General features: G+C 49.0%; 1 protein-coding gene across 1 annotated transcript in view; it reads right to left on the bottom strand.

Moving 5' to 3' along the window:
* Positions 1–19,457, bottom strand: part of POU6F1 (POU class 6 homeobox 1) — a 47,402-nt gene extending 27,945 nt beyond the window's left edge. The window contains exon 1 of the mRNA XM_048491856.1: positions 19,118–19,457. The gene's annotated coding sequence lies outside the window, so the exon portion shown is untranslated. The remainder of the gene's footprint in view (positions 1–19,117) is intronic.
* Positions 19,458–19,996: the final 539 nt, after the last annotated feature.

The raw sequence follows: 19,996 nt of genomic DNA, 5'->3' as shown, positions 1-19,996 counted from the left end.
CCCAATGCCAGCTGTGGCAGATCCAACTGCCATGACAACAAAACTTCTGAAGCTCTTAAAAAGACAAGATGTCACCTCTAGATCTGTAGCAGACGTTCCCCAACATGGTGCCCATGGATGCCATGACGTCTGCCAACACCTCTCCTGGTGCTTCCCAAATGTTTTTGGAAAGTGGGAGGAGCCATTCTTGCCCAGCAGGGCTTCTGATTGGCTGGGCAGATTAAAAACAACATTTTCTCAGCTGCAACAGCCACCATCGTGTCAGTTTTATTCTTTCTCGCTTCCCTTTCCCAGAGTATTTAAAAAAAATTACTCCTCTTCTCCTCTACACTTGGGCTTCCTGTGTGTGTGACTGTGCCTCCTACAGCAACCATATTGCACCTGTACCCATCATCCTATGTCAGAATTCCAAAGGCATCCAGAGGCTACAAAAGGTGCACTGAATATACAACAGTAGAGTCACCTACAACTGTAACATATTCTTGATTCCACACCATCCTCATAGTGCTATTATCAGAGGTGGGATCCAGCAGGTTCTCACCAGTTCCCAAGAGTGGGTTACTAATTATCTGTGTGTGCCGAGAGGGGGTTACTAATCGGGTCTGCTTTTCCGTTAGAAATCCCATTAGGTCCACAAATCATAAAGTCATGTTGTTTCCTATGTGGCTGGTTAGCGAAGGTAGAAAACAGGATAATTCTCCCTGTTGGGCTGTTTTAAAAACATGTTTTAGAAATATGGTAAAGTTCCTTGTTTAAGGAAAGTATCCTTCTTTTGATTTCTAGAAACAAAATTAAGTATTTGAAAGTATTACGTATTTGACAGGCAGTCAATTAGAGAAGAAGTAGTTGTTTCTGTTGGCAGTAGACAATAGGACTTGCTGTAATGAGTTTAAATTATGGACAGAAAGATACCAGCTGGAAATTAGGAACTTTTTTTTTACAGTAAGAGTTTTTTACAGTAACAGAGAAATTATTAATGCCCGCCCCCAGAATGCCCGGCCACGCCTCCGTCATGCCCCGCCCAGCCCCATTGGTGCTATGCCACTGTTTGAATCCCACCACCATGGGAACCTGTTACTAAAATTTTTGGATCCCACCACTGGCTATTATCCTATACCACATTACAAGGTGAGCAAGAAACAGAGTGTTTCACAAAACAGTGAAAATGGACAGCAGTATAGACTGACTGAGACAAATCTGAGAGGAAAGTCTCCAGCAATTTCTTTCAAGCCATTCACGAAAGAATCAAATTTATATTCTGAATTTGAATTTTATCAAGCATTTCTAATAGCAGACGTTGTTGAATTTAGGAAAATAAATGTATTATAAGTATTGAACCTGGCAGATTTGTATGCTTATTGCCTACTAATTCAACCACCAGACTTATGTAGACTTTTATTATAAAAAGTGCCCTTAAAATCAAACTTGGGTTTGGTAAAAACGCCAAAAATGTAATCCTGACTATAATTTGGGTCTCCTGTTTTTATTTCCTTTACTTAATTCACATATTGCCTTATAGCAACAGAGGAATAAGATACCAAGAAACCCCCCAAAACAATGCACCTATTTTGTTCTTCGTTGCCTTATCCGTTCCTGGATGAAAAGCGAAGCCGCACTAAATGCTTCCAACAAAGCCATGGTAGTAACCTTTAATCAGTTGGATTGGCAAATTAATCAATGTTAATCACTTGATTAATTAGTGGGGTTTTAACATTTAATCAGGGGAAATAGAGCATACCCATTCATTTTTAAGACTTACCAACTGCAAGCAGGCCAAATCTCTCTCCCTTCGGCTGTGATATGGCGGCAGACACGGACCAGACGACATTCGATTTGGAGAGGGCATTATTCTAAAATTGCATTTACCACACATACGCTCTGCAACGACTGAGAGAATTATGGCTGGATTTTATGTAAAACTCCAGGGTAGAACCATGTGTAAATGTTGTGGCTGGCTGCGAAGATACTCTTAGACAGATGGGAAGCGTGGTACGTTCTCCGATTGCAAGGTCTTTCCAGCACATTCTGGCTACCCCCCAAAATGCTCAGTTTCTAATCTTATTCAGAATGATTCATCCCCATTCCTGGAAAGTTTCTGCTGGGACAGGCCAGCTCACAATGGTCTTTGTTGGCTGATTCGCTGGGAACACATTTACAAACATAAGGCAGACACCCAAGGCATCTGTTTAAAGCTTGTTGCTGTGTATGGAGGGAGGGGGCGCTACAGCCTAGAACAGGGGTAGGGAACCTGCGGCTCTTCTGCCCTTGCACTGCGGCTCCACGAGCCGAGCCGCTGGCCCCATCCTTGCCCACCCTGCAGGCAGCAGGGTGGGTGCACTAACTGCCCGCGGCCGGCTGGGCCGCGCCGTGGGCTTCCCCTCTCGCCTGCCCTGTTGAGAGCAGGGCGGACGCTTTCCTGGCAGCCGGCGAGGCCGAGCCGCCGGCCCCATCCTTGCCCGCCCTGCAGGCAGCAGGGTGGGCGCACTAACTGCCCGCGCCCGGCTGGACCGCGCCGTGGGCTTCCCCTCTTGCCTGCCCCGTTGGGAGTGGGGCGGACGCTTTCCCGGCGGCCGGCGAGGCCGAGCCGCTGGCCCCATCCTTGCCCGCCCTGCAGGCAGCAGGGCGGACGCATCCATGTGCTTCTCAGAATAAGCGGAGTAAAAGGTAAAAAACCCCAATATACACAGTGTTATCTTTGTTTTAAACGTCAAAAATAATTTGCGGCTCCAAGTGTTTTCTTTTCCTGTGGAAAACGGGTCCAAATGGCTCTTTGAGTGTTAAAGGTTCCCTACCCCTGGCCTAGAAGAAGCCGCCATCAGACCTAAAAGCTTCAGCTGGACTATTAATCTGTTTCTAAAATAAACAAAACTCACTTAACAGAATCTACATTTAGGTAGACAGTTTTTCATGCAAAGAAATCGGAGAGCTTCATTTAGCTTCCAGAGGATCTTGGGAAATGTATACGGCACACGAGGAAGCTCATCTAAACATAAGTCTCTCACCTCCGTTCCCCCAAAACCAAATTAATGAAGATATTCCATTGTGCAGCAGTGTGACGGGCCTATGATGAAAACTCACCGACCCCCATTCATTCCTGAAGTCAAAATCTATGGCCCCTTCCACACACGCAAAATAATGCGTTTTCAAACCACTTTCATAACTGTTTTCAAGTGGATTTTGCTCTTCCGCACAGCTTTAAAGAGCACTGAAAGCAGTTTGAAAGTGCATTATTCTGCATGTGCGGAATGAGCCTAAGTTATTTTAAACGGAAACGTTTTCAAAACCACTGTTTACCATCCTATTTGTGTTTTACCCTCAGTATCAGCAATATTAAGGTAACACCCTTATGTATGCTTCCTAGAAAGAGTTCAAGTGGTATGCACACCCAGTTTGAGATGAAGTTTGAACAAAATGAGCAAGTTTTCACAGAAATAAAGTAGTCCACAGAGCAATGCTTAGGACGACGGATATTAATACGTAAACTGGTCCTTCTAGGTTTTCCTTTATGATAAGTTTGATCTGCCCCCAGAACCCAGTCAAAATTATTTACTCCCAGGCAATGAAAAACTCCAACTGCTCATTTTTCATTCACTAAACCTGTATTAAAGGAGCAGGACAGTTTTCTCCTTGCCAGCTAACAACCCTTCATGGAATGAAGGATTCAGAGAAATCTATATGAAGTCATGCCCGCGTTGCCCCCAAGGAAGAGACGAGACGCGGAGATATCATCTGGTGGAGAGAGCCAGTAGCAGGAAGCGCGGGATCCCGTGATCCTGGCAACTCTGCCGTGTGCTAGCCTCTGGCACCTTTTATTAGGGTTTCACTGGGGGCGTGTAAAGGGGTCGGGCAGGTAGGAGAGCGGGAGGGTCGGGAGAGCGGGAGAACGGGAGACCATCATGTGATGCATGATCTCATCGGGCTGCTACGTGCAGGAGGAAGCATCCGCGTCTGGGTCTAATCCTCACCTGAGGGCAGGGGCCCTTTTGTCCCTTTGTCTGGGGACACCTGGGGACCGTGAGCCAGGTAGTTCATGACCTGTGACTCACCGGGGAACGGGGGTTGGGGGGAGCGTGTGCGCCCAGAAGGTCGTAGCCGGCACCGGCATTCCAAGCGCGCTATCTACGGTTCTGCTGGGTCGCGGGCTCATCCCTACATCTATACTTCACAGTCTAAAATGTATTGCTGAAGATCCCAAACTCTGCAACCAGGATAGAAAAATTCTACTTCTGGAACTTTAAAAAAAGCACATCTCCACTGTTAATACAATGCTTTATTTTGGGAATGTTTAGACTTTTAGTCTGAGGGGTGTGCGTGCAGGAATTAGTTGAAACGGAAACTACTATTGTCTACTAGTTGAACCAGCAAGCTACAAGACTACATCTGATCTCTGCTCTCACAGATTGTTTGTGACTCTCTCTGGGTTTCAAACATTTTCGCAGCAGCAGCCTGCAACCGTTCAAGTTTTCCTTCCAGTAGACATAAGGACTGGAAACGTGTAATTCTACAACTCCACATTCTGCTTGTTTTACTGTTTTCACAAGTGTTTACTGCCGTGATCCACCTTGTGGGCTTACTTATATGGAGAAGCAGGAAATAAACAAATGTTAACACTTTCTCATAATATCAATGATTCTCATTCTTTAAGCTTGTCAGAACAGGACCACGTGATAAAGTGGTCACCATACTGCCAGCACAGTTTGAGAACTCAAAACTCACAATGTGTCAAATTGGATAATCTTAATTTCAAACTGGGGTTCCAATTTGGGATTCCCATTTTTAACATCCTACTATATAAAAGGCAAGCTGCGTTCCCAACAACTTGCTCCTTAAAACAAAGGGTTCTGGGAGATGTAGTCCAAAGGGTGCCATTTCCTGAGTAAAGAGGGGCTGAGTGGATTACACCTCCCACAATCCCTTGCTTTAACACAGTCATCACTAATACCTCTCCCTTCCTTGCCCCTGAAAAATGCAACTCTCTCTCTCTCTCTCTCACGCATGAACCCTCAGCCCCAATCACATGCCCTTCCAAAAGCCCCCAGATGGTCTCCTCAGCTGGGTAAAGCGCATGGGATCTGGCCTGCTCACAGTGGCAGTTCAAAACTGCTGCTCCAGTGCCCTGGGGATTGAAAGGAAACTACTAGGAGTGGAATCTGTCAGGCTTCTTTGCCCTGTGCCACCCAGCATGATGCCAGTTCCGCGAATGGGGAAGGGAGTGGGATTGCCCTGAGGAGGGCTGGGCACCACACACAGCAAGGGGAGAAGGACAGGGCATGAGACCAGGTCTCTCCACCACCAGGGAGGGACAGAGTATGAAGGAAAGAAGGAAGGACGCTGCCAGCAGCAAGGGTCTCACTGCCCAGCCTGTGGCCCAACACAGTCAGGCCAGCAAGAAACTCATGGGCACCCTCTCCAACAGTTTTCTAGCGTCTGTTGTATTTCTTTGCACAACGGGCTTTATCGTTAGTACTGATATAAAATATGAAAACAGAAGTGAGATCAGCCTATGCCCGTGGTGGTGAACCTTTGGCACTCCAGGTGTCATGGACTACAATTCCCATCAGCCTCTGCAAGCATGGCCAATTGAACTCCAATTGGCCATGCTGGCAGAGGCTGATGGGAATTGTAGTCCATAACATCTGGAGTGCCAAAGGTTCGCCACCACTGGCCTATGCAGTCTGAAGAATCAATTAAAAATCAAGTCGATATGGAAAGGCAGAAGAATTACTTCCTATACAGTACACAATGCAACATTCTTCTGTTCCATCTGTCCAAATAAACTATGACAACTTCTCATTTGTTTTCCAGTTCCATCCAATTAATGATTCTTTAGCAGGACAAATGTGCCAATTGCCAATGTGTAAACAGACAAGATGCTCGGACCAGATAAGGCTGTGCAGGAAACAAGCTACGATCACTTCTTGCAAGCAGGTTCCACTGGAATCAATGAAGTTTACATCCAAGAAAGCTGGTTTAAGATCATGCTGCACGTTCTGGTTAATCCAGAATACAAGACAGATGTATTTTGAGCCCTGTGCTTGTGTATTTAAAAAGTATCACACGTGTTGCCTGCATGGGTTCCATGAACTCGTGTTGCCTGCATGGATTTGGCCCAATACAGTCATGCCAAGCATGAAGAATGTGATCACCCATTTGAGGTAAAGAGTAAGAAAAGGTAGAACAGAGAACTTCCAATTCTGAGATCCAGCGGGGAAAAATTATCAGTAGAGGTAACCCAGGCAGCTCACAAATCCAAGGGTAAGAGGGAACCTTTCAAGACATAAGAGCATCCAGAATGGCAACCACAAATACAAATATTTTGAGGGAAAAACTCTGTTCTCATAAGGCACAGAAAATATTCTTTTCTTTCCAGACTTGGAAACAAAATTGGGGTGGGGAGATTTGACCCAGATTGCACCAATTTGAGCTTCCACAGGGGTTGTAAAGGAGTGGGTTCACTGACCAAAGATGGTACTTACCCTGTTTCTCCGAAAATAAGACCTACCCCAAAAATAAGCCCTAGCACAGTGGTGGCGAACCTATGGCACGGGTGCCAGAGGTGGCACTCAGAGCCCTCTCTGTGGGCACGCACAGAGTGCCCCTCACACACACATATTGGCTGGCGTGGGCCTCTGGGCTCGATTATTAGCATTAAGCCTAAGACCTAGTTTTGGGGAAGCAGTGTAGGTAACCCTGTTAAGCGCTGTTAAACGCCACTGATTTTCATGCGAAGAACTAAAGCGTGATCCTTTACCTGGGAGTATGCTCGGTTGTTGCCAATGGGGTTTGCTTTTGAGTAAACCCTCCTAGGGTCATGATTCACCCGATGGAAGAGTTGCACGGCTGCTTCAGAGCAAAGCCACCGACTACCACCAAGCTTACTCCTGAGTAACGCACGCCTTGGAGCCAACCGTTTTTCTAAACTACAACCTCAGTATTCAGATTAAATTGCCGTGTTGGCACTTTGCGATACATAAGTGGGTTTTGGGTTGCAGTTTGGGCACTCGGTCTCGAAAAGGTTCGCCATCACTGCCCTAGCATGATTTTTCAGGATTTTTGGAGATGCTTACAATATAAGCACTACTCCAAAAATAAGCCCTACATATAGATTCCCCAGTGCAGCTGATCTGGTCATGTGGGGGGCGCAAAATCAAGGGGGAAAAAATAAGACATCCCCTGAAAAGAAGCCCTAATGCATCTTTTGGAGAAAAAAATTAATATAAGACCCTGTCTTATTTTTGGGGAAACACGGTAGCAGCAGGTGATACCTTCGGTACGAAAAACAACAGGCGCACTGATGTAATTCTGAACTCTAATCAGATCACTTCTGAGTGCCAGTTTTTTGGGGTAAGACATTTTCTCAATTTCTTTCAGGCACTATGATGAGACTGCCAATACACTCCCAGACAGTGTAAATGAAATAAGTGCATTCAATCTCCATTCAACCACCTTTAATCTCCCCTTCACTGCCTTTTGTCCCCAGCAAGCTAGCGATTTGATGCACTACTTTGACCCAAGTTCTGCACCCACCAGACGGGTAAAAGCTGGCTTCAGTACCTAAACCAGGGGATTTGGTTAGTATTAAGTGATGGTAATGTGAAGAGACGTTATCTCTTTTGTTCTGATTATTTTAGGCTCAACCACTTTTCTTCACTTCTTCTGAAAAATTATTTTAAAATTGGGGAGATAAAAGCTGTTTCTTGATCCCTGAAGACAAGGCAAGCAAAGGAAGAAAAAGCTTTCAGCACAATACAAAATGAAAGGAGTGAATTGTTGTGTATTTATTGTTATCGTTTGTATTGTAAGCAGCCTTGAAGTCCTGTAAGGCAGTTAATGTATTAAATAACAAAACAAAAAAAGGGAAGGGAAGAGATGAATTTGGATTTATAGCCCTCTTTTCTCAACCAAAAAAGAGTCTCAAAGGCTCATTCCGCACATGCAGAATAATGCACTTTCAAACTGCTTTCAGTGCTCTTTAAAGCTGTGCGGAATAGCAAAATCCACTTGCAAACAGTTGTGAAAGTGGGTTGAAAAAGCATTATTTTGCGTGTGCGGAAGGGGCCAAAGTGACTTACAAACTCCTTCCCTTCCTCTCTCCACAACAGACACCTTGTGAGGTCGGTGGGGCTGAGAGAGTTTAGAGAGGACTGTGACTACTAGACCAAGGTCATCTAGGAGGTTTCATGTGGGGGAGCAGGGAAACAAATCCAGTTCACCAGATAAGAGTCCATCTGCTCTTAACCAATACACCATACCGGGGTCTATGACATTATAGTCAGCCATCTTGGATTTCCTGCCCTGTAAATAAGGAAGTCTGATTCAAACATTACTGAAATGAATCCCTGAGGTATTTTATAGTCTTCTGAATAAGTATTTTTCGCAACCACAGACAAATTGCTGAAAAAACCTCTTCCATTTGCAAAAAAAAACTGATCAAAAAATGAACATGCTGAAATTAAGCCTTGCAAACTTTTTTCTTTAAGTAAAAACCTGTTAAAAGTTAGCCCTAGTAAAAATAGGAGATGGTTTCAGTGGCAATTCCATCCCAAGGAGACTGGGGCCGTTTCCGCACGGCCACGATGGGGGTTGGGTCGGCATACATGACGCCGACCCGTTCGTTCTCGAACCGCTCTCGCATCAAACGGTCCCGCCGGTGGGGAAGACAGCTTATGAAGCGCCCTGTTGTTCGGAAGTCAACGTCCGATGTCGTCGACACGTCGGATGCCAGGGGATACGCCCCTGCTCCCGCGCAACCGCCTCCGCTGCAGGAAGAGGGAAGGGGCTGGCCCCCAGGCTCGGCATTACGCCGACGGCCGCAGAGACGGTAGGTCGATCGGGTCACAGGGGAGGGATGGCGCCGGTCGCTGGAGTCAGCTGCTCCGTGAACCTCGCCGGGAAGGGCGAAAACAGCAGATTCACGTCGCTTGGGAGGCCCGTGCGAACAGCTCCCTGGGGACGGCTTTTTTGCCGTCCCCAGGGCACTGTTTATGGCCCGTATTAGGCTTGATACAATCCTGTCCAACCATTCTTTTCACAGCAGATAGCGGATAGGAACCTAGGCATCCAGCTCAAGAGAGAATCAGTGTCTTTCACCACCACAAAGGAAGCAGCAGCAGGTATGGAAGACCAATGGATCAAAGAGCAATTTCAACTATGTACAATATGGAGGAACTGCCTTATACCAAAATAGTATTGGTCCATCTAGCCCAGTGGTGGCGAACCTTTGGTACTCCAGATGTTATGGACTACAATTCCCATCAGCCCCTGCCAATTGGCCATACTGGCAGGGGCTGATGGGAATTGTAGTCCATAACTTCTGGAGTGCCAAAGGTTCGCCACCACTGATCTCGCCATTCATATCTAAAGTCTGTCAGACAAGTACAGGAGGCCTGGGTTCAAATCCACACTCTGGCCCCTTCCGCACATGCAGAATAATGCACTTTCAATCCACTTTCAGTGAACTTTGCAGCTGGATTTTAGTGTGCGAAATAACAAAATCCACTTGCAAACAATTGTGAAAGTGGATTGAAAGTGCATTATTCTGCATGTGTGGAAGGGGCCTCTGCCACCCAACCTCACTAGGGGACCCTGGCCAGTCATTTACTCAGCCTAACCTGCCTCACAGCGTTATTTTGTGATAGGGCAAACACTGCCTTCAACTTATTGAATAAAATTGTAATAAATAAATATTTGCAATCACAGTGGCTCTCCATTTATCATTCCCAGAAGTATTAGGCATTTCTAAAGCTTTCCCCATGAACATATAAAGCCGTGGTGGCGAACCTCTGGCACTCCAGATGTTATGGACTACAATCCCCATCAGCCCCTACAATTGGCCATGCTGGCAGGGGCTGATGGGAATTGTAGTCCATAACATCTGGAGTGCCAAAGGTTCGCCACCACTGATATAAAGCATGGTTAAATGCCAAAGGAAGAACCCAAACCACATTGATTTTTGCTTGGAACATTTATATCCCCTTCAAGATATAAATTCAGAAAATACCTTCCAAGCGCGTTTACATTAAGAGGGACAATCATCACTAAAACAATTCTCCTAGAAACAAATCATAATATAAATATGTGAAACATATGTGCTTCCCTGCTCTCGGGGGGGGGGGGGGCTTGTCAGCCCACACACAAGCGTTCACACATTTTTTTTAACTGAAATTATTTCCAAGTGAAAAATACAAACCAATCTGACATAAAAGCCCCGATACAGGTGTTGCCCAACTCAAGTACTTACGTATCTGTTAAGACATTTTCACTCGGAGTTAGCATACCAGGTAGAAGATTACGCAGCTTTTATCTCACATCATGTTTTCTTTGTGGAGAGCTGTTTTTACAGAGGGACATTCCTCAGTGAGAACTAAGCCTGACAGCATCCAGTCTCAAGATAGATTATTTACATTTATTTTTAAAAGCATGCTCCTGTGGTCACGCTGTCCTGGAATTCACGTCCTCTGAGCCAGAATCCCCATTCCCTAATATGAGTTTTAGCTACAGTTACTCAGGGTTGAGTTATGCTTTCAGATTCTTGCTTGTAATGTAGTTAGCGCTTCCACTCTTTGCGTTGCGTGTACATGTACCAACACCTGCCAACAGGGAACATTCATGCATGAAATGTTACAGCCTATGCCTCTTCCATTTCATGGCATATTTACAACCACCACCACCAACCCCCCCCCTCCCCCCCGGCATTATTACTCAGTGGGAAGCATGAGGTGATACCATTACAGCTCCCCAATAAGAATCTAGATCATCCAGCTTATGGGACAATATATTTTGTAGCCTTTAAGGTGCCAAAGCTTTGCAGCCACGGATTATTAAGAACATAAGAACAAGCCCGCTGGATCAGACCAGAGTCCATCTAGTCCAGCTCTCCGCTACTCGCAGTGGCCCACCAGGTGCCTTTGGGAGCTCACCTGCAGGATGTGAAAGCAATGGCCTTCTGCGTGGCCAGGCACCTGGTCTGTTAAGGCATTTGCAATCTCAGATCAAGGAGGATCAAGATTGGTAGCCATAAATCGACTTCTCCTCCATAAATCTGTCCAAGCCCTTTTTAAAGCCATCCAGGTTAGTGGCCATCACCACCTCCTGTGGCAGCATATTCCAAACCCCAATCACACGTTGCGTGAAGAAGTGTTTCCTTTTATTAGTCCTAATTCTTCCCCCCAGCATTTTCAATGAATGCCCCTGGTTCTAGTATTGTGAAGAAAAATGTCTCTCTGTCAACATTTCTACCCCATGCATAATTTTATAGACTTCAATCATATCCCCTCAGTCTCCTCTCCAAACTAAAGAGTCCCAAACGCTGCAGCCTCTCCTCATAGGGAAGGTGCTCCAGTCCCTCAATCATCCTTGTTGCCCTTCTCTGCACTTTTTTCTATCTCCTCAATATCCTTTTTAGATCACGTGACCAGAACTGGACACAGTACTCCAAGTGCGCGATTAAGCACCGCGATGTTATATATAAGGGCATGACAATCTTTGCAGTTTTATTATCAATTCCTTTTCTAATGATCCCCAGCATAGAGTTTGCCTTTTTCACAGCTGCCTTGCATTGAGTTGACATTCCCATGGAACTATCAACTAAGACGCCTAAATCCCTTTCCTGGTCTGTGACTGATAGCACTGACCCCTGTAGCGTGTACATGTCAAGGAAAGTCACAACCAAAAATGCAACAAGTCCAATAGCATGAGAAATCTTAATAAATACCATATATAAATTATGCTTTCACTCATGATTTTAAAACATTGGATGGAGCTTTTAAATGTTGAGAACAATAACACGATAATCAGTCAAGGAGGAGGAGAGAGAGACAGGAAAAAGAAAAGGAGAAAAAAAACCACCAGAAACACTGGGGATCCGGGGCGAGGGTAGGAAGAGGGAGGCCAGATAGATTGGCACCACTGTCCTCAACCATAAGCCTTCCAGGACATCTCAGTCTTACAGGCGGGACTGCATCAAATTCTGTAGAGCCTGGGTCTTCTCACTTGATAGGGAGTTCTAGAAGGCTGGGGCCAGAGTCGAAAAGGCTCTGATGCTGATTGAAGACAAATAGATACTTCTTCAGCCGAGGACCACCAGTAACATCAATACTTCAACACCCGATCCGGCTGCTGATCAGTTCCAGTTGCCTATTCAAAGTGCTGGTTTTGACCGATAAAACCCTAAACCATTGGTCACCATTGCTATTGCTATTACTGTCAGCTGATGCACTAGCACTTTATTAGTTCAGCTTAGTATAGTATTTTGTTAGAATTTTATCAGTATTGCTGTACTCTATCTGTGATTGGTGGCTGCCGGGTCTAGATAGCAGAAGTGCTGGTTGATCCTAGGCAGCCAATAAATAAATAATAAACAACTGATTAATCTTTAATCTATATATACGCGTATGTGTGGGTTAGATTAGAGTAGGTTCTACTATTAGAAGGTTATTGTCAGTCTACTAGGTCTTTATGGGAGGAGACGGCAGTGGGGGGGCAATGCAGGGGGGCAGGGAGATCCCAGTAGTGTGGGGACGGGGTAGTTATGCGGCTAGGAGGGGGGGGCCATATGAGAGAAGGGGAGGGAGATACACTTATGCTTTTAAGCCCCTTTCTGGCCTCCTCGACCTATCGAAGAAGATCTTGGGCAGAGAGACTCAGGTATACCCTGCTTCGAGCCTGGTGTTGATAAATGCCAGGTCCATTAATAATAAGATGCATAGCAGCTTGAGACTTTCTCAGGCGCAGCCGATGGACCTGGCCTGCATCACCGAGACCTGGAGTGCTTGGGAAAGGTGAGACAGTCGCCTTGAATGCATCATGCCCCAGGTTTCGCATGTCCACCAGCCTCGAACACAGGGCGAGGGGGGGGGAGGGTGTGATGTTCATCGAGACTCCATCAGCCTTCAGAACTGATCCACCTCAAATTCCAGTTGAGTGCTGGATTGGGTGGCTGTCTGGGGAAGAGGTTGGCCGTTCTCCTGGTGTACCCGATTAAGCCCTGGCGCACCCGAGGCGGCAATACCTGCCGCTGCTGCTGGAGGCTGGTGGCAGTGGGCGTTGCGATTCCCCGGCTTATTGTTCTGGGGGGACTTCAACCGCCCATGTGGACACCGCCTCTTGTTCGGGCGGCAGTGGACCTGGTGTCATCCATGGCGACGCTGGGACTCTCCCTTTTAAACACCGGCGCCACTCATGAAGCTTGGTCACACTTGGATCTGGTTTTGGGGCAGGAGTGAACATGGTCGTATCCTCTGTGAGCAGAGTGCCATGGTCCGACCATTTTGCCCTGAAGGTTCGGATGGACCGCGCCGTTACTCCAACCCTGTCTGAGGCGGCGGACTTATTTCTGTAATCGCCAGCGAACTTATGGAACCCGGACAGGTTCCTGGAATGCTCGCGGGATCCTGAGCCTCCTGGCACCCTCGATGAGCAGGTGTCAGACTGGAATACCAGGCTTGCCGATGCCATCGAGGAAATTGCTCCCAAAGCCCTCTAAGCCCCGTTCCGCAGCTGAGCTCCTTGGTATAATGGAGGAGCTGCGCCAAATGAAAACTGAGGGAACTCCAGGCGGCTTCGTGAGTGTGGAGGAAGTCAGCGGCAGTGGGCGCTGAACAACTTATAGGACGTTTATGAAAGCCTATGAGTTGGCGACACGGAGGGCTTAAGAATGCCCATTTCGCCCTCCCTCGCATCTGCTAGCTCTCGCCGGCACAATTATTTCGATTGTCCGATCCCTCACCTCTCTGGTGGAGGGTCTACAAATTCTCAATTGGCTATTGGCTGTGAGGCATTCCAGAGCTTTTTTTGTAGATAAAGTCGCGATCTCTCCGCGGGACCTTCGACCACAATTGATACAGTAAAGGAACTTCGAGGCTCCTTCGCCCGTCTTTGGGTCCAATCTTGGACCGGTTTTCCCATACTCTGTGAGTCCGATGTTGACAGGAATTTAGCTGCTGTTAGACCTACTACCTGTCCTTCTGGATCCGTTGCCTCACAATGATAAAAGCTTGTCGGGAGGAGTTACGCGACCTGTTGAATATAGTCAACTGCTCCCTTGAGCAAGGAGTGTTTCGGGTGGGTTGAAGGAGGCAGTGGTCCGCCCACTCTTAAAAGACCATCTTTAGATCCTGGCGATCTGGCCAATTACCGTCCGTTTGAACTTGTCGCTCCTGGGGAAGGTAATTGAGAGAATGGTGTTGGAGCAGCTTCAGGGTTTCCTGGAGGGGCGCGTAGGTGCTCGATCGCCTGAGAATCGGTTTCCGTGCTGGGCATGGGGCCGAGGAGCCGTCCTCATCGCCATCACAGATATGCTCATGCAGCTAGACCAAAGGCGGATCGGCGCTGCTTGTGTTACTTGATCTCACAGCGTTTGATGTGGTCGATCACGACCTTTTGATCCACCGCCTGGCAGCCTCTGGAGTGGCGGGCACTGTCCTTCAATGGATTGCCTCGTTTCTCCAGGGTGGGGTCAGCAGGTGTGGTGCGGGGATGAGGTCTCCCAGGCTCCACTTAGTTGTGGGGTTCCCCAGGAGCCTTACTTTCCCCGCCTTATTTAATATCTACATGCCACTCCCCGCCTTGCTCAGCTGGTGCGGAGCTTTGGGCTGGTTTGTCACCAATATCGGATGACACCCAGCTCATTCTGTTGATGGAGAGGGGCGACCTCTGCCCTGTGGCTCTAGCATTGTTTGGAGTCGGTTGCTGGTTGGTTGAGGCAGAGTAGGTTAAAACTTAATCCAACAAAGACGGAGGTCCTTTGGCGGCTGGGCGGGGGGGAGACCGAGGAATTCCAGCGCCTATTCTGGAAGGGTCGCTCTGGCCCGACATCCCACAACCCGCAGCCTGGGGTCCGCTTCTGGACTCTGCCTTTGTCAATGGAGAGCCAGGTGGCCCATGTAACCCAGGTTCGCGTTCTTTCATCTTCGCCAGAAGCGGTTGGCTCCCTATCTCTCCCAGCCCGACCTGGCCACTGTGATCCATCACGGCCAGTCACCTGAGGTTGGATTACTGTAACTTCGCTCTGTAGACCCTTGCGATTGATCCGAAGTTGAAGCTGGTCCAGAATGCAGCGGCACGACTTTTGACAGGTGGTGATTATTCAGACCACATCACCCTGTGCTATGCCGGCCTGCACTGGCTCCCAGTGGAGTTCGGATCGTCTCTCAAGGTGCTGGTAATAACCTTCAAGGCCTTACGGCATGGGGCCCTCATATCTACGTGGACCGTGCATCACCCCTTATGTCCCACATAGGCCACCTCGCTCAGCGGTGGCGGAACTGCTGGTGACCCCTAGCCCTCATGGACGATGCGGCTGGCCTCGACCGGGCCCAGGGCCTTTACGGCTCTGGCCTGCCTGGTGGAATGCCCTGCACTTCCATCAGTTCGGGCCCTCACGGGTTCTTGGCGAGTTCCATGGGGCTGCAAAACAGAGCTATTCCACCGGCCTAGCCGGGGGGAGGCTGGCGGCGGTTTTACTGCCCCCCACTGAAATATCAGAACTAAAGCCGAGGTTGCCATTTTTCCATCCTTTGTCACCTCGGTCGGGCCACTGTTGATTCCATCTGGGCCCGCCGTTTCCCTCCCTCCTTTCTTTCCTCTACTATGTATTTTCCTCCCTTTTAGCCTTGGGATTGGGCGCCTGCTTTAAACTGTTTTAAACTGTTTTAAGCTGTTTTAAACTGTTTAGACCGTTAAATTGTTCGAGCTGATTGAACTGTTTGAACAGCTATATTGTTAAGTTGTTTTAAATTATGTGATTGCTGCTGGTTTTAAGTGTTAAATTGTGTTGTTGAGTTTGCTGTCGGAGAACAGCCATGTTGGAAGCCGCCTCGAGCCCCTTGGGGAAGAGGCGGCCTATAAGTTCGAAATATAAATAAATAAATATAAATAAATAAATAAACAGTCTGGGACCATCTTACCAGTGTGACCCTGGGACCATCTTACCAGTGTGACCGTCAGTCCCAGTTTGACCCTCACTTCCTTCAAAATATGCCTGGCTCACTAATTGCCTGCCAATCAACCACCAGGGCCAGGGACTCTTCAGTGGCTGCCCCCTCCCTTGGGAACCAGCCCCCTCCCCCCTGGGAAATTAGTGCCCAGAAGAACCTTCCAACATTCCATAGGCTACACAAGGGTGCTTTGTTTTGGGGAGGGGGGGCTCCAGCTAGTATTATAAACCAGGGAGCGGGCCGGTTATTTTAATCCTTCATATTGGCTTGTCTAGTTTAGGGGCCTGCAACCTGCGACTCTCCAGATGTTAATGGACTACAATTGCCATCAGCCCCTGTCAGCATGGCCAATTGGCAGGGGCTGATGGGATTTATAGTCCATGAACACATGGAGAGCCACAGGTTGCAGACCTCTGGTCTAGTTGATGTTTTAATTGGTTTTAATGCTTATTGCATTTCTTTGCATTGCATTTGTATTTATTGTGTTTTAAATGTTGTAAGCCTCCCCAAGTGCCCTGAGGGGAGTGGGGGATCTAAATAAAATAAATAAATAAATAAAATTGATGCCAGCGTCAGCTTTATTATTATTATTATTATTAATCTTATATACCGCCCTCCCCTGGAGGGCTCAGGGCGGTGTACAACATGAATATAGCAGATAGAGCGCAGTACAAGCTTAATCCAGGGGTAGGGAACCTTTAACACTCAAAGAGCCATTTGGACCCATTTTCCATGGGAAAAGAAAACACTTGGAGCCGCAAATAATTTTTGACATTTAAAATAAAGATAACACTGTATATATTGGGGTTTTTAACCTTTTACTCCGCTCATTCACAGAGGCGGCATGGATCGTCCGCCCTGCTGCCTGCAGGGGCAAGGATAAGGAATAGCGGCTCGGCCCTGCGCTGGCGCCCGAGAACGCCAGCCCACTCCAATGGGGCAGGTGAGGAAGCCCACAGTGCGACCCGGCGGGCAGTTGAATGCGCCCGCCCTGCTGCCTGCAGGGCGGGCAAGGATGGGGCCAGCGGCTCGGCTCGTGGAGCCGCAGTGCAAGGGCAGAAGAGCCGCATGCGGCTCTCGAGCCGCAGGTTCCTTACCCCTGGCTTAATCAAACAACCATAAATAAATAAATAAATAAATAAATAAACAAACCACTCTGAACTCACTTCATTAGACAGGTGTATCTCTATTAGTCAATGCTCCTCTATTTTATTATAGTTCAGATCCGTTAAATCAATCATCATTGCCACAGGTTATCTCAGCCAGTGGATGAGATTAAGAGCTCCGTGTAGTATCTAATCTGGAGGAACCGGGTTTGATTCCCAGCTCTGCCGCCTGAGCTGTGGAGGCTTATCTGGGGAATTCAGATTAGCCTGTGCACTCAAACACATGCCAGCTGGGTGACCTTGGGCTAGTCACAGCTTCTCGGAGCTCTCTCAGCCCCACCTACCTCACAGGGTGTTTGTTGTGAGGGGGGAAGGGCAAGGAGATTGTCAGCCCCTTTGAGTCTCCTGCAGGAGAGAAAGGGGGGATAGAAATCCAAACTCTTCTTCTTCTTCTCCACACCAGGGCTCGGGGTTGCTCCTCTAAGTTGTCACCTAATTCCCCACTGGGCACACACCCCAACTTTCTCTCCCAACTTGGGGCTGCGTCTTCCTCCCGTCCTCATGCCGGACGGTTTCCACCCCCCAAGGCTCCATCTCCAGCTATTCCCAAAAGATGCCCCCCCCCCCATCACCCCTCTGCCAAGATGGTCTCCAGACCCCACTTCCAGCGCATTAAAAATAAACACACATGTTCTTGGGTTGCACAACTCAGATCTGCTCCACGCTTTTTTTCCTGCACAAAAGTCTCCTTGGTCCAGCCACCTCCCACCAGCCAGGGGACCCAGCTAAGCTTTCCCAAATAGGATCTCCCACCCCGCTTCTGACCCCTCTGCTCCTGGATCGACCCTCCCTGTCCCCCAGGGCGCCCTCTGCCGTCTCCAATCCCTTTGCTCCTTCCCCAGACCATGTAGCCTGGTCCTTAGGACAATCCCCCAGCCCCTTCTGACCCACCACCTCCTTAGGACAATCCCCCAGCCCCTTCTGACCCACCACCTCCTTAGGACAATCCCCCAGCCCCTTCTGACCCACAACCTCCTTAGGACAATCCCCCAGCCCCTTCTGACCCACAACCTCCGACCCACAGCCTCCTTAGGACAATCCCCAGCCCCTTCTGACCCACAACCTCCTTGGGACAATCCCAGCCCCTTCTGACCCACAACCTCCTTAGGACAATCCCCAGCCCCTTCTGGACCCACAACCTCCTTGGGACAATCCCCAGCCCCTTCTGACCCCGGCCTCCTTGCTTAGGACAATCCCCAGCCCCTTCTGACCCACAGCCTCCTTAGGACAATCCCCAGCCCTTCTGACCCTGGCTTTCCTTAGGACGATCCCCCAGCCCCTTCTGACCCACCACCTCCTTAGGACAATCCCCCAGCCCCTTCTGACCCACCACCTCCTTAGGACAATCCCCCAGCCCCTTCTGACCCACAACCTCCTTAGGACAATCCCCCAGCCCCTTCTGACCCACCACCTCCTTAGGACAATCCCCCAGCCCCTTCTGACCCACAACCTCCTTAGGACAATCCCCCAGCCCCTTCTGACCCACAACCTCCTTAGGACAATCCCCCAGCCCCTTCTGACCCACCACCTGCAAACAACCCACCAGATCTCTTCTATATTCCAGACAATCCCGTTCATTTGGGGGGGCGCCCTCCATCTCCCCTCCAACAGCCCCTCTCCCGGCTTCTCCCCATCTTTGCAGCCCCCACGCGCGGGGGCCTCTAGACCAGGGGTCTGCAACCTGCGGCTCTCCAGATGTCCATGGACTACAAGTCCCATCAGCCCCTGCCAGCATGGCCAATTGGCCATGCTGGCAGAAAGTGATGAGACTATGAATCCATGAGCTCTGGGCTCTCCATTCCCTCTAACTCCCCACGGGCACCCGCCTCCCCCCCCATCAGATGCTTCCCCCCCCCCCCAGATTTCCGCACCCTCCGCCTAGCTGGGACCGTCCAGCGCGTCTCCCGCGGTTTCCCCCCTTCTCTTTATCATAAATATATAAATTATGCTAATGAAGACCATTGCATATTCACCGCACCGGGTCCCCCCCGCCCCACACCGTACCCCCCAACTCACCGCGCTCGCCTTCTGCCCGGGCCGGGGCTCCTGCAAGCCGATCTTTTGCTTTTTTGCTCCCCCCCGCCCGGGATAATTAAAAATTCAACTCGCAGCAGCAGCAGCAGGAGCGAAGGTTGCTGCAAGCACAAAAAAGGGGGGTGGGGAGAAGCGCCCCCCCTCCCCGGGCCCAACTGGCCTCTACCCCTCCTGCAACCGGTGCAACCGGCCTTTTGCAGCGGGCATGGTCCCTCGGTTGCAGCCGCCCGAGCCCCGGCCCCGCCTGGGGGGGGGCAGAACGAGGGGGCAGATTTGCAGACCGGGGATATTTTATCTACTGCGTCATGAACATAATTTATGCAAAAGGCCTTTGCCGCATCCTGCAGCGCCGAGGGAGGCCGCTAGGGGGAGCAGCGAAAGACCATCCCCTTCCCCGCTGCTGGACCCCCCGGCCCGTTTGCCTGCCCCTCCCGGGTCCCAAATGCAAGAAAAAAAAAAAACCCTGGTGGCCGCTTGACCTTCGTCGCTTTGCCCCTTGCAAGCCGAGCCGAAGCGGGAAAACACGGGTTAAAAAAAGGGATTTGCAAATCGATTGCATTTCTCGTCGCCTTGCAAAAAGGCTCTATGAAGACAGTTTAGGATTAAAGCGAACAGTTGGGCTATGACCATGGTGGCAAACCTTTGGCACTCCAGATGTTAAGGACTACAATTCCCATCAGCCCCTGCCAGCCCCAGCCAATATGGCCATGCTGGCAGGGGCTGATGGGAATTGTAGTCCTTAACATCTGGAGTGCCAAAGGTTCGCCACCACTGGCTATGACATTGAAATGCAAACAGATTTCCCCTTGTTACCGGTGTTATATAAACCATTAAAATCTTGGACAGGTATCTCGGCTGCCC

The sequence above is a fragment of the Sphaerodactylus townsendi genome, linkage group LG03, assembly GCF_021028975.2.
Source record: "Sphaerodactylus townsendi isolate TG3544 linkage group LG03, MPM_Stown_v2.3, whole genome shotgun sequence".
In the NCBI taxonomy this organism is placed as follows: domain Eukaryota; kingdom Metazoa; phylum Chordata; class Lepidosauria; order Squamata; family Sphaerodactylidae; genus Sphaerodactylus; species Sphaerodactylus townsendi.
Note: the sequence above shows the minus strand (reverse complement) of the source record. Positions and strands in the feature narration are given on the sequence as shown.